Below are 18,761 nucleotides of genomic sequence, written 5' to 3' on the forward strand. Positions count from 1 at the left end.
ACTAAATATAAGTTCTGCTTATTTAACAGCATTAAAACCTATGTCATGTGAAGTTTTTGATCCGATGTGAGTGTAGGCTACAAGTGTAACACCCTTTTCCATTCTACCGTCCATTAAATTTAATTTTTTTTAGAGCTCACGTCAACAACAGGACAAAACCCATTTCTCTAGTGCAATTTTTGTATTTATTTGATGTGTCTCGACCTTCCTGTGACAGCCTCCTTATAGTGGAAGCTCATAATATCCATAGTTGGCAACTCTGGTTTTATTAGGTTACTTCCTGTATCTTTACAAGCATCTATTGCTGTGCTTCCTCTTTTGGCTGAGACAGTTTAATTTTCCTGTGTTGAAACAAAAAAAAAGTTGATCATGTGTAATGTGAATATGTAGCAGTTATAGAAGTGGAGTACAGTTGAAATCAGACTGTTGTTTAATACTGCTTTGATCTTACATTATGTCACATGTTCCAACATTTTGGAAATAACATAGTATCTGTCTTACTTTTTAATCTCATTTTTGATCCAGGAAACAGCAGTTGAGAATGAACAATTTTCTAACACAAATTGAATATAATATATATATATATATATATATATATATATATATATATATATATTATGATTTTCACATAAAAAAAAATAAAGGAAGAAAGAAAAGTCTTCTTGAAGTTGTTTTGTAGAATTTCAAAATTTCTGCCATTTGGCGTAAATGACAGACTTTCAAGTTAATTCAAGACATCCACAACTGAGGAAAATAGATTTGTGTCTGTAGATGAATGAGCTTTATATAACTCTATTAATCACTGTATATTACTTCCATTTATTGAATTCATGAATGGAGAAATTGTGTTGATTCACAGAGAGGCGGGGGGGGGGGGGGGGGGGGGGGCGTGAGTCACAAGACTTCTCAAGATAATCACCTGTAGGCCTACTATAAAAATGTCAGAACCGGATGAACATCGACAAAAAGAATATAAAGCACGTTTCCCATTGTCATCAGCAAGGGGCGATATTGTCCCCTAGAGTTTGTCCCTTTTTTCCTTTGGCGTTGTCCTGTACTAGTCCCGGCGTTGGTGACATCACCAACCGGGCCGGCGATCAAGCCAACCAAAGAGAGCACGATACACCGGAAATCAAGTGATGTTCCTCCAAAATGTAAGTGTCTCTTCCCTTGAGTCGCTCATCTATAACGATATATAATCCCGAACCTGAATAAAATGCCAGTGGGGAGTACAAAAGTTAGATGATAAAATATTGTTATGAAAAATATAATTACAGTAGATAAAGACATCAAATGTAACACAGCTAAATATGTTATTCACAGGTTTCTCATTTGTATAGAATTTAATAGATATTTAATTTATGGAAAACTGAACAAAAAGGTGTTTGGCTCATGAATTTGACATCAATATGTGTAAAATGTAGCTATGATAATTAAGATTTGATGATCTGTGCTTGTTTTTCATTTGATCTGTTATAATTTATGTACCAAATTGTAGGCCTGTGTATTAACTAAAAAGTATACTTTACCAATAAAATATGACATAAATGTAGAATAGTTAAACCAGTTTGACCTCAACCAGATACAACACTAAAGTAGCCTATTGCTTAACTTGAATGCATTTGTAATAATAATCCAATAAAATAATATATTTTTCAGTTACACTGTTTTATGTGTTTTGTTTGTTTATTTCATTCTACTTTTTTCATCTGATTTTATTACATTTACGTATTTTATTCCGTTTTATTCACTGTAGTTTTACTTGCTGAATTTCTGCATACAGTGTTCAGTCTACAAAATGTCAGAAAATAGTGGGAAAATGAATTATTAATTATTATATTATAATATTTTTCAGATTCCTTTAGCTCCCTGATTGATAGTCAAAAACCTAAGTAACTCGCTAATATTCATTAGAGAGCCTGGTACAAGGTTTTGGCTTTTTTGCTTGAAAATGAACAATAAATGATCAATGAATTGTTGCCACTTAATTTTGTGCCAGTCTCAACCAATCACTTCTGCTCCTGAACTGGTGGTTCAGGAACCTGGTTTCTAGGTGGCTCGTGAACTAATGGTACTGCATTGTATAGTGTCGGGTCTGTAGATGTTTACTCAGTCTTCCAAGTTTTTATTACAACTAAGTCGAGCTGTTATCCAGTATGTGAACCTGTGCAGTCAACATCACCACTGAAATTGTATTACACATAAACGAGTTGTTTTAGTTTGGTAGTTGAGAGCGGAAGTTCTGGTTCCAACTGACTGGCTTGATGGGAGTGATTGAGGTGGAGGCAGTCAGCCTGCGACAGAAAAACAAGCGAGGATAGGTCGAGCAGTACATGGTCAGTCCATGATTTAAAAGAAAAAAAAGGAAACACAAGGAAATGTGGATTTAAACGTTGTTTTTGTAGCTTTTACGCCGGCTTAGTTACTTACAGTTTGCTACATAGGTTTTCATTTTGGCGTGCTGACTGTGTCGCCGTTCCCATTCTCACTGGAGTGAACATTAAGGTAAGCCTGTAACCGAAAATGAACTGTGTAAGTTGGTGCAGTTGGACGGGCTACTTTGCCTAGTCAAGCGCTGTTTAAGTGTCTTTTTTTAAATTGTATTGTCTCGCAAAAATGTAATCACAAACAGCCGTAAAAGTTGTGACAGAAATGGTAGCTCACTCGTGTCACTTTTCTCTACATTTGACGCTGGGTCTTTGTCCACTCAGATGTGGTTTGTTAACTAGACATTGTGCTGGAACCTCGGTTTACCTCGCATTTGGGCTTGTTAACGATTAAATAGCGCACTCTGCATGGCTCAGTTTTCCATTATAACAACTAAAACTGTTAGTTTAAAGGTATTCACTCTCCCATTTTGCAATATTTCTGCAGGATCACTTTTTAAAGGCCTGTAAGCGCAGGCTACTATAGCAATCCACAAGCAGGTCTTTAGACATCTCTGATTTCTAAGACATCTGTTTTGTCTGAGTCATTTTCCACATTTCTGTTAGTAATTTACTTATTTAAAAAAAACAACAACAACAAAAAAAACCACACTCACATTTACTATTTTTTATTTACTAGAGTGAATGTCGTATGTCAGCGCTTCTCTTAAAAGCGCAATTGCTCACACAATGAACCACATTGGCCATAACACCATAGATTGGCTACTGGTGCCACATGCAGAGCTTGTCAATGTTTCTAGTGGCTCTTCATGGTAACTGCACCATGTATATTCACCATCATTCCCAGTACAATGATAGGATGCATTGCCTTTCTTGCTTGTCTGGAGTAGTTGCACACTAATTGTCCCTAAACTCATGATTTCTTACTGTTTGAGCAAAGGGACGATTCAGGTTCCTTGAAGGTACAAACACAGCAGTTTTAGTGTAGCAGGTACACTTAGATGGTACACCTTACAGACACACCCTCTGTTAAGGGTACCATGGTAACACAACGTCTAGGACAAGGTTCGTTCAGTATGACAGGTATGAGGAAGGCAAGTGTTGTAATAGACTGCTAGGTCTGTATTACAGCTACTTCTTATCTTACGTCATTAGTCAAGGCCATAAAAACTGCACTTTAAAAAAAAAAACGGAAATTTGTACTTTTTACTCCACTACATTTATCTGAAAGGTAATTGTGCTAGTTAATTTAAAAATGATGATTTTACAGTTTTAAGTGACATTTAAAAATTAAGGACTTAAGGACTACTTTCACTGAAATAAGAGATATGAGCACTTCCTGGCACTGTTTGATGTGGTAGATTTGATAATGAGCTCCATGAACTTGATCCCTGTTCTAGGGCTGACGCAGTAAGTGAAAAAAGAAAATACACCATAAACTGTTATGGCAGATGGTTAATTGTTTAAGTAATTTTTGAGCTTATTCTTCTCTGATAGTGAGCTGAATATTTTTTTTATTGTTTTTATATTTTAATTTTTTTTGCTGGCTATTTTTCACCCTCAGAGGACAGATAGAGGAAGATTTTCCAAATGAGTCACTGTGAATTGCCTTTCTTATCCTGACAGAGACAAAAACTAATGGTGCATTCAGTTGGCCCTTTATTAATTAATAAAGAAATTCAAAAGTTAACATCCAGGAAGTTACTCCCTCACAGCTGGTTAAGTGATAAATGCAATAGATAAACTAAAGCACGTTTGCAGAGTTTACAGTGTTTATGTTCAAGACATAATTAAAAATTTGCAAAGAATACTCCAAGTTAATGATAGAGGATATAACTTCATATTGTGTGTAAGTAATTATCACAACCATGTAATGATTAACAACATATCCAGACTGATAAAAAAGAACAAACAGAGGTGTTATCACCCAGCGTTCATTATTCACACCTTGAAGTGACCTTTTTTTATTGGTCCAATTCATGCGGTGTATTTTCCAGTGACTGACAATGGAAACACATTCCAGGTAAATAAAATGCGGTTTGGTAGTTTCCAAATTCTGTAACTTGATATGGACCATGTGAGCGCACCATCCGCAATGGATTTCGGGAAGCTGAGGGCTGCAAAGGATACTCTGCTGGTGATTTAAGGGGATACTGCAGGCTTGGGTTCGGTGTTAGTTGTTGGTTGATGACAAACTGAAATTATGAATTTAACTTTCATAATGCTGTCCTGAATTTTGTGAGAGTGTAAATGTTGTCCTATTTCCAGTTTTGGTTTTGGCTGGTTTAATTTTGGTTCCACTAACACCTCTTGCATGATAAAAAATATTTCCTTCTCTTTCATTGGTTGTCATTTTAAGTCACTTGACACACAGATTTGCCATTTGAGCCACAGCTTCACAGATTAGATAATAAGCCAAAGCCTGTCTTCTTTATATTTGATTGCGCAGTTATGAGCCGAGACTAATTACTCTGCAGTCATATGATGCTTAATGGACCTCAAATGTCCTCACACACTGAGTGATTAAACATCACACAATGCCCACACGTTTAGTTCATCCGTTCTTTTGAGTGGGAGTTAGTGGAAAATGACGTTAGGTTATTAACAAGAATTCTTTTTTCTGTAATAAAGTAGTGTGAGCATTGTGCATATAAGGAAATATTAGCCTAGTATATGTGGACTGCACATAGCGCAATTTAATATTTATAAATTTAATAGTCTGTGATACGTAACAATAAAAAATTCATACTTTAATAATGTAATTGGTAGTTCAATCATTTAAGATACTAATTTTAAGAGCAGGAAAAATGTCTGACTTGTGAGAAAAGGGTTTTAATGTTGATTGCATTGTCTTCTGAACTCTAAATAGATTATGTGATATGTCACTTTAAATCACTTAATGACAGTATGGGGTTTGATATTTATAATGCTGAGACATATCACTTCCTCATATGTGTGCGTATTTTTAATTTTTGTGTGGGCATTTCAAACGAAATAACACAATTTTTTATATATCGATGACAGTCTGCCTCTGTTTATGACTAAATAGTTTACAGTGCCTTTGAAAATTTGAGACTTATCTGTCACTTTGAGTAGCTGCAGTCGTCCTCCAGGAAGCCACAGCACGGCAGGGGAAACCATGTAAGGAATAGAGATCGTTGTATTTTGGCTTTGTGGAAAGTCTCTTGTTTGCCTCCCTCAGGAAATCTTAATCTCTCTAGCAGAGGAGAAGGAATTAATAAGTGAAGGCACAGATGGGCAGTCAGGAGACATAGAGCGATACTCATGAAGAACATCATGTTGATAGGGAGATAAAGGCCATGCCATTGTCATTGTAATCATCTGTAATCCTGGGAATGGGTAGCCATTAAACTGAGAGTACATACAGTTATGACAATGGACCCCCATTCTATGACCCCGTGATCTAGAAAGCTAAAGAGGATTAATGTCACTATGAAGCAGAAAGTGCACAATGACCACTGGTCATCTACTTGATGGATTGGCACAAAAGTTTGTATATTCATCGTTCGCAGACAATTAATCTTAATGAATTTGGTGATTGCCTCACATTTCATCTAGCACCATCATTAAGTCAAATATTTAATTTGTCTAAATCTTTAGTTTATTTTAGGAATGGGGCCCAAAAGTCACTTCCATTTTGGATCCGGTTGCAAGTTACTAAATTACTCTGATTCTTTAAGCTCCACAGCCATGAATTCCTTATGGAAATATTCCTTTAATGCTCTACATTGAGTCTCTGTAGTCTCTCCCTGGCACTACAGTCATCAGCAAAGAAGGGTGACGTGTACAGACGAATGATGACTCACTGACACTGTTGTTAACATACATGGCGGACCAGCTTAAACGTTCCCAGGTCAATGAAACAGCTGCTAAATGTAACATCTGCAGGACGGTACTCACAATGAATGGAGAAACGACAAGTCCTTTGTTAAAACATTTATCTGCAGTCGAAGTGTTCAAGTAAGAACTTAAGGAGGACGAGTGTTGTGTATTCACCATATTCAGATTCTGTGACCTGTAGCAATGCAACGAGTCCCCATTGTGCATGCAAATCACCCATGATTTATTTCATTGATATTCACTGAATATTGAAGTAGAATGAATATTATTTTGACTCTTGTTTTTACTCTAGCTTCTATGGCTTCTGCAGCTGCAGCACAGCCCCCACTGTGGAGCAAACGCTGTTTTCCCCTCGCAGCAAAAGGAAAAGTGAGTGAGGAAATTAATGTCAGAGCAGTGACAGAATATGTGGTGAAATCCCTACAAGCCGCCAGCATAGTAGAATGTCCATGGTTTAGGTTTGATAGTTAATTATCATAGTTTATCATAATAATCACATTTACTAACTAAAAGACGTCTCCGTTCCCCACCAGACAAACTACTCACTATAGGGATTCAAAGGGATTCTGATTCAATAAAACACCTTTGAGCCCCATTCCTAATTCCCATCAGCCTCAGCTATACTTTGTGTTTATGTTGTCCTGCTAACATGCAAGTGAGCTGGTGGCCATGGCAAATATCTGCTTAACATCAGCAACTAAACATTTTCATTGTTAGCATGCTGATGTAAGCATTCAGCTCAAAGCACTGGCGAGTCTAGGTACAGCCTCTCTGAGCTGGGAGTGTGGCTGCAGACGCGGAGTTTTCTAAAAACCTGTTTTAAAAACACAGTTGATATCCAGGCATGCTTGTAATTTTACACCTTAGTTTTCTGTGACTTTGTTTTGTTCTTTTTATCAGTAGTTTAGAGTTTCAGTTGTCTGTCCTGAGCGTCTCTTTTGTTCTTTAGTTTGTCCTTTCTGTCCTCCTCATCCTTCATCTCTATCATCACCTCCCTCCTCCGCCACCCTGCTTGAGTGTTCCTAATTCATGGCCAACAACTGAACCAACAGTGTGTTGGCTTCTGTGTCCCTGTGTCACCACTGGGCACCAGGCCTAATCCTTCTCTGGGACACTGAGGGGGAGACCATGAAGGGAAGGGAAGGGAAGGAGCGAGAGGGAGGGAGGAAACTGGGAACAAGTAGAGCTGCTTATAGTACAGTGGTACAGTATCTCAGCATTACACTCACTCTGTCCACAAAGCCACAGCTGTGGGCTTTGTAATCTGTGGATGGTGCATGATGATGTCAAGGCCTGAGAAGGCATGAGAGGGGATCAGACATGCAACGCAGTTCAAGAATTTGAAACATGATGATGAAGGAAACATAAGAATGTGGGAGTAGGAGGGATATTATTTTAAAAACGGAAGGAATGGCAGCCGACTGTGAACCTTCATCTCTAAAGCAGGCAGCGTTTCTTACTCATGGAATGATACAGCAGATATAAGATTTCTTTAAATCTCCTGAGGTCTTCAGGGAGATTGTTTTGCAGATTGTAAATTTGATTCCCCCCTCCCTCCGCAGAGAAACATGACCATAAATTCACAAACAGACTGAGAACTGCTCGTTAAATGGCAATCAAGGGTCAATGGCTCCCTCGCACTGTGCTTCTGTGTGTATGGGGTTCATATTACATAGCAGAAAATTGGTACTTTCAGAGAGAGTGTGGGGAGCCGGGGCTGCAGGCTGCCACTGCAAAATGTATATAGTGGAAACACTGAGGGTGAAACCCAACACTTCTTAGCAGGAGAGTGTAAAACTTGGACAAAAGTTCAGGACGTTAGGTGCCTCTGCACACACACACACAGACACACACACACACACACACATTAGAGCTGAAAGACTTAGCCATGTAATTAAAGAAAATGAGACATTAGCAGAAAATTAACTAATTAACTGCAATGCTGTTTTACCCAAAATGCAAAATATAACCTCTGTGTGTGGAACTGACTTAAGATAATTTCTCTCTGTTTGTGGTAACGTGCAGTTTATGGAATTGAGACATTACAATGCATCAGTCTCATGACTGACAGCAGACGCATCATCACACGTCTTTGTATGTCTAATACACACACAGTTTGTGCGGTAGGCGTACTGCTATGTGAACAGATATGGACCTGACAGAGAGCACTGAGCTGCTGTGATAAATGATGACTGGAGTCAATGTTGCACTCACTGTCTTTGGAAAAGGCTTCCCTCAGCTTAATTACATGCCTCTACATCTCTTCACAAACCACCTTCACCTGTGTGTGGCCCCATATGTTTTTCACACACCGAACCTATGTGCTAAACAACATCGCTGAATAACAGTGCAGGAAAAGTAATTAGGGTAAAAAGAGTAAATCCTCAGTTATGTTTGCTAAAGGCTTACTGCTGCTTTTTCATTAAAATGTGTTAATTAGTTAATAAGCTTACCACTATAAATGAAAGGAGCGGGAAAAAAGACTGTACTTGATGTGGATTGCTGATGTTTTGGATGATACCTGCTTCGTTTGACAAGGTCATTGTCGGTGTTGGATCAACATCAGTGCATCCCTAGAAAATAATCAGCAGTTTAATCAGGAAGGAGAATAATTGTTAGTTTAATCCCTGAAAGATATTAGTAATAACAGGTGAAGAGACTCCATTTGTATCATAGAAGCGTAAAAGTTGTGAAATGGAGAGAAGCCTGTAGCTCCTACATCATCAGAGTTTCTGTGACTCATGAAAAGAGTTAAGCTGTTGTTGGTAAGTTTGTTCCATCATGTTGTTTTCTGCAGAGGCTTCGGCAGGCCCTTCATGCTCTAATTAATTTAATTAAGTGGACATTTTCCCCTTCAGCTGTACTGATGCACAAAACGGCAGTATGCAGACAAACATTGAGTTATCTCACCCAGAGCACGAGGGCTTTGCTTATCTGTATTCCACAGAATGATCCGTGTTCCAAGTTCCCTTTGGAGCATCGCAGCCCACGTCTCTCACCATTCCTGTGGACGCTCTGAGAGCCACCAGTGTTCGAGTAAATATTATGATTTACATTTGTTGAGTGTTTTTCCTAATAGGGGATTGAATACATTTTGTGATGGGCAGACACGTGCTTGATTTCTGGATTTCTATGACAACCTTGTCCCTTCAGCTCGTTTTGATGTTCATTTCAGCTGAAATAAAACGTTCCCCTGGAAAAATTAAGACAGTTCTCCTCCTTTTGATCTTAACAAATGTCTATTTTCTAAGTCCCCCCCCCCCCCAATTTGGTATGTCGAATTAACTATGCACTGTTAACCCTAATGTTGTCCGGCTATTAACTTCACCAAGGAGTAGCACATAGGTGCTGTACACCCCAGTTCCAAAACCTGTGTGCAGGCTCTGTGACCATCCAGTCTTCTGTTTGCAAAATAACATTCCCCTCAACATCACCGTCAGTTGTATCCTATCAATGACGACAGGCTAAAATATGATTAATGTTCTTGGTGTCTGTAGTCATCCAAATATTGTTTGTGAGGGAAAAGAAACCTGACTCTGTGAACACACTCTACAACCATGAGTGAACTGCATATTCTTGCAGTACAACAAGAGTGATGAGTCATCTCAATCAAAACGATCTAGTTATTTCGCCTCAGTTTCAGGAGTCGGAATCAACCCAGTTAAAGTTTCTTTTCCTTTATCATTATGTAAGATTATCAACTTAATGAATCTGAATCGTTGTCTTCAGTAATAGGAGCCGGTAGCTTGTGAGAGGAAGTTGGGTAAAGGTAGTGGGCCACGCTTGTTATTTCAGTGTCTCAGTTATTTAATCAAGATTATTTCATTTTCAAGTGTTGACCTTTAATCAGACCGACACTGAAAAATACCATCAAACCTCAACCTTACACCACACCCTTAACATCCTCTTCAGATAACTAAATAGAGATTGGTCCTTAGTGCCATAGAGCTTCTGTGCAACTGTAATATTTGTAGCAGCGACTACTAATGTTTGTGGCTTCATGGTCAAAGCAGAAGTGTGTAGTGAGTGTGTATCAGAAGACAAACTTTGAAGATGTCTAGTGACTTGTTGAGCTTAAGTGATCTGAAATTGTATCTATGTGACTGTCCGGCTGCTGGTAGCTTTAAAATAATGCACAGGATGAGGACGTATATCCAGCGACAGGATGGCAAGTTGCTTATCTTGAATTTAAAGCATTTCCATTATTATGACAGCCACTTGAGAGCAAGATCTTTGTTGACTCATGACGGAGACAATTATCAATGCGTTTCAAAATAATTCCCCACACAATAATTGGGAAATCTCTGTGTTTAAAGGAAATACTAACACTACACACAGAGAAAAAGAAAGTGACAGCTTCTGAAGGCGTATCAATAGTGCGTGCGTTTGCGAGGACATGCATTATGAGAGGGATTATGGGGATGGAATTAAACTCCTGCCACCACCTCTGTTGCCTCCACAACGCAGGAGCTAAACAATGTTGACAGAATTACACAATGAGCGAGACGAGACACAACACAGAACAACTAAGTGATGGTAGCCACATATCTGCATCAGACATCTGATCTGGTCGTGTGGAAAAGCTTCCTGTCACATATTACTGGAAAGCCATGTTTTCTGATCTTTTTTTCTGCTCTGGTTTATTGCCGACTGCTAAAATCATGGCTCTCTTACTAAAGTTAGACTTCTTGGATAGTTTTTCATTGTCTCACCAGTACCTGAAGCAGCGCACCTCCACCAATACAACACATTGCATTTTTTAGCTCAGGGATGTTTTTTGTTTGAATACCATACCCTTATCTGCAGCTGAAAATTCCCCAGCTGAAATGCTGCCTTTAAAATGACTTGTTGTTAGGTTTTGATTCTCCAATTGGCTTGTAACATATTTTTTTATACCAATCTGATTATGCTGCCACTGATTATTATTGACCTTTGAAATGATTAGGTTGTAACTGTATTAGTTTTTTTTTTAATCGTAATTGTCTTTTCAATGGATGGATGAATAGATGGATAGATATTGTTCAAAAACTAGCAAAAGTCATGTGACAGCCTCTCTGAACTTCAGTGAAAATCAGTCACACCAACCATCTGGACAACAGTCTGGCTGATCATGGTTGATAATTCAGTGCTCATGAAATCTGGATGAGGACAGATTAATGCTCTGGAAACAACAGTTCAACTTTGATATTTCCGCTCTAAATATTTCTAAATATTTTAAGGCAGATTATCGAGTGAAATCACCAGTTCATGTAATTTTTAACATGCCAGCTGTAAACATATAATTTTTTCAGTTATTTCTCCTGAAATGTGCTGCTGTTGCGTGCATGGGAGGTGAGTCGGTTACTGAATTGAGCAATATGATAGGCCTCTTCTAATCCATTTGCGCCCTCTCTCTCTCTCTCTCTCTCTCTCTCTCTCTCTCTCTCTCTCCTCTCTCTCTCTCTCTCTCTCTCTCTCTCTCTCTCTCTCTCTCTGACACACGCGGCTGCAGCTGAAGGAAATCCTGCTTTATTTATGAGACGTATAGCTCAGAGTGCCACAGGGTTCTCCTGAGAATTCAAGACTGCACACATACACAGTATTTGGCCTGTGGAGTCTTTCTTCCTTGCACTCTCTCTCTCACACACACACACACACACACACGCACAGTCATATACACTTACTGCAGGACATCTGTTTACCCTATCTGCTGTTTTGGCTCGGCAGATCCACAGTTGTTTGAGTGTGACCTCTGTCTTCCTTAGCAGTGCGTGGAGAGCTGCCGGCTAATGCTCCCTTAGTGCGGTGCTTCGCTGCAGTTTTCTGTGGCAGCAGTTCAGAGGAAGGGGTGATATCATCTGCATGTCAGAGAAGCAGAAATGCCATCCTGTGCTCAAGTCACGCTAAATCACTGGCAGCATTCGAGTGTATTGTAAAATGTCAACCTATGATATCCGATGGTGCAGAACACCATAATAGGTACAGAAGAAGTGTTAAAGAAGCTGTTTAGATACTGAACAGCATGGAGATAACATCAAACGCAGCCTTTTTTGGCCCTCAGCTGAAAGGTGAAAGAGCAAAGTTGTCCATATGATTTAGAGGTGTCTTGAAAATGTGTTCTTCTGTCCATAGCAGGGAGCATTCAGCCAGGTGTTACCTGCCCTGTGCTGGACTTGCTGGTGGAATTCTGGTATTTAACACTAGAGGCTAAATTAAGCAGCTGAACAAATATTCACCATGTGTCAGGTGAAATCCAACAGAAGCAGAGGTCATGGGAAACATTATACAAGTTGGACTTTGAAGCAGCTATAATCAATATTTACACAATAGCAATGTATCGAAAGACGATGTGAAAACAATGTGATGAATTTGAGAGGTGTCGCTAGTAGTAACGAACCTACAGAGATCTGTCTGTTCACGTCTTCCGCCGCCCACAAGAGGCCGAAGAAACTAGTTATCGCAGGTTTAAATGCTTGTGTCTATATTTGTGCACTTATCATCCAACACTGTCTCATTTTAAACCATCAATATAGTGTCCTATGTTTAGGGATCTTTATTTGCAGGGTTTTTTTTTTCAAAACAACAAAACTAAAAACTTGGGTATTAATTAGTGTTTATTCTAATTATTAAAAGCAGGGAAGGATCCCAGCACAGTCTCTGTCGCGAGTAGTTTGACATCTTTTGAAATACTCATTTTCTTGCCAAAACATCCCAGCCAAGAAATAGTCAGGTACGTGTTTTTTTTTTTTTTTTTTGTTTGTTTTTTTACGGATGAAACAAACACAACAAAACATTTTAAATAGTGATCCTTAGAGGTGCTGGTTGGCAGATTTGTTACCTTTGTACAAAACCAGGCTGTTTCCTGTTTCTACTGGCAGAATGTCATTGCAGAGGTCAGAGTCTTCTCCGGAGATTTGACAAAGCCAGTTCTGATGCTGTGAATGAGTGAAAGCATCCAGCGACACGCTGCAGCTGAAGCATGGCTCCCAGGAACTGACACATCTGTGGTTTATGCATACAAGTAAAAGAGATATGGCTTTTACATATGCCGTTTCCATTTTCAACATACTGCCCCGGTCCCCCGGTGGCTCTGACGTCAACACAAGGTTATGTAACACAGACAAACAAACATATGCAAGAAAGTCGAGCAGGATACCGGCAACAACTCTCTGCTCATGCTCCTTAGAGAGTTCCCATGTGTCTCGGAAAACCTGGATAAATTTAGATTGTTTCTTCAGTCAGTCATGGAAAATAACAGCCGTTCATGGAAAATAAACAACATGGATAAATGTTCTAGAAAATATTTTCTCTTCTCTGAAAATATTTGACAAATTCTCACCTTTTCCATTTGCTGAAAACAAAACTCTCATATTCCTGCCACAGTAAGTTTGAGTCTCTTTAAACCAGCTGAAGTTTTAAAAGTTCGTTTTGCTCAAATATTTTTTTTAAACAGATTTGCTCACAGTTTCCGTTGTATATTAGTCAATCAATCAATCCAAACAAAATGAATCAGAAACTATTATGTTAATCAATTAATAGTTTATTTTTCATTACAGAAATGCTGAATGCTTCTGTTTTTACATGATTTTTATAAAAATCCACTAAATATCTGTTGGATTTGGACTGTTGGTAGTGATTACATCACACTGAGCTATTCTGTCTATATCCAAACAAGTAATCAATTGATCAACAGTTCAATGTTTCTTGGCCACTTGCAAGTTGTTTTTCTGACTCTTGCTTCGGTAATCGCTGTTATCCCACATTTGGTTCACTTTTTACACTTTTTAGCCATTTCCTTTTCCCCATCTCTCCCCTCTGGAACTGAGGTTGTACAGACCGGGGACACCTCAGTAAGATTGCAAACGTAAGATGTAACTTTCTACCTTTTTTATAACTCATTTTTTCCCCATCCAAAACAGGACTCGCTTCATTGAATTTTCAGAACATTTATATATATTTTTAAACAAACACTATGCATTTAATCACAGTTTAGGGCTTTTCTTCCCTAGAGTCTTTTGGGATGATGTCTTGGTGTTGGACATATTTCCAGGACAGCTTTTGTGTCAGCTCTCCAGAGGTGTGAGAGAAAGCTGAACCTAAAAAAGAATGAATGAAATGAATGTTTGTCCTTAGAGTCAGGATAAAAATATGTGACTGAGGCATATCTGGACTTCTGTCACCTTCATTAGGAAATGATTTACACAATTTAGTATGTATTATCCACTTTAGCCTGTTTCTGGTTTGTTGAACAGACTAAAAATATTCACTGTGACTACTCAGCATTTGACTGTAAAGTAGATGCTTTGAGTAAATTAGCCACATGTACATGTGGCTGATGACGGACAAAGGCGTTCAACAGGTCTGCATTGTGTTTCACCAGTTTTTCTGCATTGCTGTCTCTACATAAGTCTGTTATCTCTTGTGAGCCTCAAGGTAGCGTCTGATCAAAGAGAATAATTCAGGTCCATAGCTGAGAGAGGAGCAGAAAGAAGACCGATGGAGCAGAGGGTACAAAGAGATGGTAAAGCTCAAGCTGGGATAGAGTCAGCAGTGCTTTGTGTTACAAAGGGAAGCAGAGAGGGGGTGAGAGAGTTTTGGAGGACTATTTCAGTACTGTGTTGTCGCATGAGCTCATTGCGCAACATATTCTTTCACAAGTTATCCCCTGTATAGGTAGTTTTAAAATGAAGCTGGCGGTCCACTGGGTGATTATGAGCTTAGTGGTGGTACTGCCTGCATACTTACACATATGAAGCACAGAGTGAATTAACTAGAAGATGCTAATTGTGCAAACATCACACTCATACACACTGTAGATGCAGCTTGTTTAGTTTCCCTCCCATGTTACCTCATTAAGATGAAGTCTCCGCCTGACATTTATCGCTTGCAGGGATTCTCACAGATCTATATTAATGTGTGTTATTACTCGAACTGTAGAATTGGATGTTTGAAAGTGAAATCCCTAAGTCCCTTCCTCAAGCAGAGGTTTTTTTTTTCCTACTAATGCCTTGTTTTCCCAATTTGAGTCTGTTTATAATCCATGCATACTCGTTCCCAAAAAAAAGATCCACATTGAGGTTTGTGGATTATCCAAAGTAACCAGGGCATTGTTTCTGGAAAGAGATACTGGTGCCGAAATCTAATTTATTTTTTTTTTAGATTTTTATTCCATTAACTCCACTGTATTATGGTAGGAGAAGAAATCCCAAAACCTGGGCAAACAGAACCAAAACTTTCTGCATGGCTGGATACCACAAGACATGGTCGGGAAAATATATATTTATATTTTAGTTGTTTAATCGGGTTCACATTTTTGCAGTTTATGAACAGTCCTTTTCAGATTGTGCTGAAGTGCAGGATCCATCAGTTGGGATGGGAGCTGTCAGGGCTGTGAAGAGAAACAGAGTCTTGGGAGGCTCATAGGAGTACGAGACAATTTAAAAGTGAAGACACACCAACAATGCTGCCTCTGCATCCCTGGGTGGGAGTTGTAAACAGCAAACCATTTCATAAACAGAAGCAAACCATCATTAATTGGCTCACAGATTTACTCTTGTGTGTTCAAGTGTTGAAGTGAATGTGGCCTAGATTGTGTTGTGTGGAGTTTGCACTCGCATGCAGAGAGAAATATATGAACTCCTCTACTGAAGTGTCAAACTTTGCCTTGACAAACGCTCTTCAGAAAAGAGCACAGTTAGTGTATTTTCAGTACTGCCAGGCAGTGGACTGGAGTTTAACTGTTTGCAGAAGATGAAGCTGTAGGTAACAGAAAAACGGTCATCTGATAATCTCAGTTCAACACGTAGGAGGAGGAGTGTATTAACAAATTGTTTAATCTGGCCTTGGAGTTGTTAAGATTGTTGCACTGTGAATCATAGGTATTGTTCTACGGTTGGTTAAAACAAGTGATGAAACCTTTCAGAGAACCCAGTAAATATGAGTGAGTGAACTAACCAGCTACTGACTCAATAAACTCCCAGTTAAATAATGTATTAATTCAATTTGCAAAATTCAGTCAATGATACTTGAATGAAAAGTTTCCAGAGCACTCCAGCTCTGATGAGTAAAGTAAGACACATATATTTTTTGATTTCCTACAATGAAGCATTATAATCCATGCAAATGAAGGTGAAGTGAATTGATTTGATACTGATTTCTCTCCTCTTGCATAGTGCGTGAGAATGCTGCATACCTTTTGTACAATTGCTATAATAACTAGAAAATTCCAGGGAAATTTTGAGTGCCACGGGGGCTACTGCCGGGATGAGTACATGATTTATTTCCAGTGTTCAAAAGTCACCCTGATCATATTCTGGTTTTGAGAAATGTCTTGATATTAAAGACTCTGATATAAAACTTTGGGAAAAATTGGAATTTTATCACCAAAAGTCATAGCACCTCTTTCGGGATCAAGACGCATGTTTTGATGTATATATTACCGGGGTTTTCTCAAAGCTGCGGGACGAGTTACGCGCCGAAATTTGGCGGAAGAATAATAAACCCGAAAGCTATTCTAGCTGTAGAGGAGTGCCTCGGAGCTGAGCACCTGTGGCACTAATAATAAGATAAACAATTTATATTTTAATGACGTCAAGAGGCTTTTTTTTTTTTTTTTGAAGAGGAATTTGACAAAGCCTTCCATACCAACGTTCGGTATTTGACAGACTTCAGTACCCGGAGCTAGAGAAACATTTCAGCCATAAAAATTATTTGAGTTTAAAACCCAACCATGCTTTCGCCTTGTCTTAACATTATCACTGTAGCACACTCGGCAACATGGATCTCATTGCAAAGATGCATAATTAGCAAATTGTTCACTTATATTGTGACTAATTATCTGTTCCTGATTTAATGTGATTTCATATAATTCAGTCTCCTCTGCAAAAACAAACAAAATAAAGAGGAAATGATATTGAGACGATAATAGCAGAGTTTTACGGCCACCACGGCTCTAATCAGATTCATCAAGCAGTGGTTTGGACAGCTGTAGAGTGGCACTTTTTGCATTTTTTAAATTAATTAATCTTTTCAAAAACTGTTTAATTTTTCAAAAATAAGTTACCATGGAAACATGATATCATTTGAGTGTAGACTCATCATCACTCCTCACTTGTCTGACTCTTATTGTCATTTGTTCGTGAAGAGCATGCAGCACTCACTACATCCCCATCCAGTGTATCTTCTTACTGCTGAGTGCTCCCCTCAGATTAACTCTGCATTGCTAATTGACTATGTTGTCTGTATGGAGAAAAGATGAAATGCACGGCTTGTTTGGCTTGGGGCATTTTGTCCATTTGATTCCACAAGCTGCTCATATTCCATAAAGTAAGGTTTCCAAGCCAATAATACACTGCAGTGTGGAAATGTATCTTGCCTTTAGTCCCAAAGTGCTCAATACGGCACAGAACATCGCTTGTTCTCTCCCAGCTAACTGTTGTTTCTTTTCATATTTTGACAGCACATAGATTTTCAGAGTTTGGTTAGAGAGAAAACACCACATCAGCTAATTCTAAAAATGCAGTTTATGTATAAACATAACGTGTCCACACAGGTGTGTTTAGGTTGTTTTTGTAAAGATTTCTGTCCACACCTGACCAGCAGAAAAACAGTTTCATCTCTTCTTGTAGGTCCTTTTTAGTTCAGCAAGAAAATATCACAGCTGTGCATCACAGCTGTTACATGTGGAGTAGGACGGCCACAGTCCAGTGTCTGGTAAAAGCTAAGTTTTTCCCCTCGTATCACCAAAACTGTGTTTTAATACATCTGAATTAATGGTATAGTTGTTCTCATTTATATAATTTTCTGTTGAACTGAATGAGCATGAAATAATGATTTTGTGGGCGGCTCATAAATGCCACCTGTTAATGAGGCAAACAATATTTCCTGGACTGCTGTGTTGAGACGTCAATCAAATCACTATTTTATGATCAAAGATGTCTGTCAAAATCGACATAGACAAAGTTTAACAAAAAAAAAAAATCTCAACACTATATCCAGCTTGCTTGTTTCGGAATATTTTAACATCTTAAGGCCTTTGTCATATACAACTAATTGTTAACAGGTGATTATAAGTCTACACTGATGTCATTTGATAACAAACTAAACCATCTCAATGACAACTGAGCAACTTCATCCAATGAGCACAGCCACATGTGGATGAAAGCTTCGAAAACAAGGATGTTGGATCTCGTGTTGACAACTTTCCCAAAGTCGAGAATAAAACCCTCATGCTCAACATAACTTCATGATAACATGTGAACTATGTGATCAGCTATATTGACAATTCAAATCAGTGATTACAGTGATTATAGAAAACCTACATTTGTACTTTCCCCATGTCCCCAGTTAATCTCCTCTGCGGAACAGTTTTGAAAACCTCGGTTTGAGGGGAATTATAAAACAGAGGCAAACACATGACACAAGCTCAGAGAGAAGGCCCCTGGAGACAGGCTTTATGATGAGGGGTTAGAAAAATACATTTAAATTTACACAGTGTAGTACAGTTAATTTAAAAACGATACAATAGCTTATAGC

The 18,761-nt window shown here is 38.6% G+C and overlaps 1 protein-coding gene across 1 annotated transcript in view; it reads left to right on the forward strand.

Annotated features, from left to right (window-relative positions):
- Nucleotides 1–2,262: 2,262 nt before the first annotated feature.
- The window catches only part of nck2a (NCK adaptor protein 2a), a 34,586-nt gene continuing 18,087 nt past the window's right edge, over nt 2,263–18,761 (forward strand). The window contains exon 1 of the mRNA XM_056390021.1: nt 2,263–2,505. The gene's annotated coding sequence lies outside the window, so the exon portion shown is untranslated. The remainder of the gene's footprint in view (nt 2,506–18,761) is intronic.

The sequence above is a fragment of the Seriola aureovittata genome, chromosome 11 (assembly GCF_021018895.1).
Source record: "Seriola aureovittata isolate HTS-2021-v1 ecotype China chromosome 11, ASM2101889v1, whole genome shotgun sequence".
Taxonomy (NCBI): Eukaryota; Metazoa; Chordata; class Actinopteri; order Carangiformes; family Carangidae; genus Seriola; species Seriola aureovittata.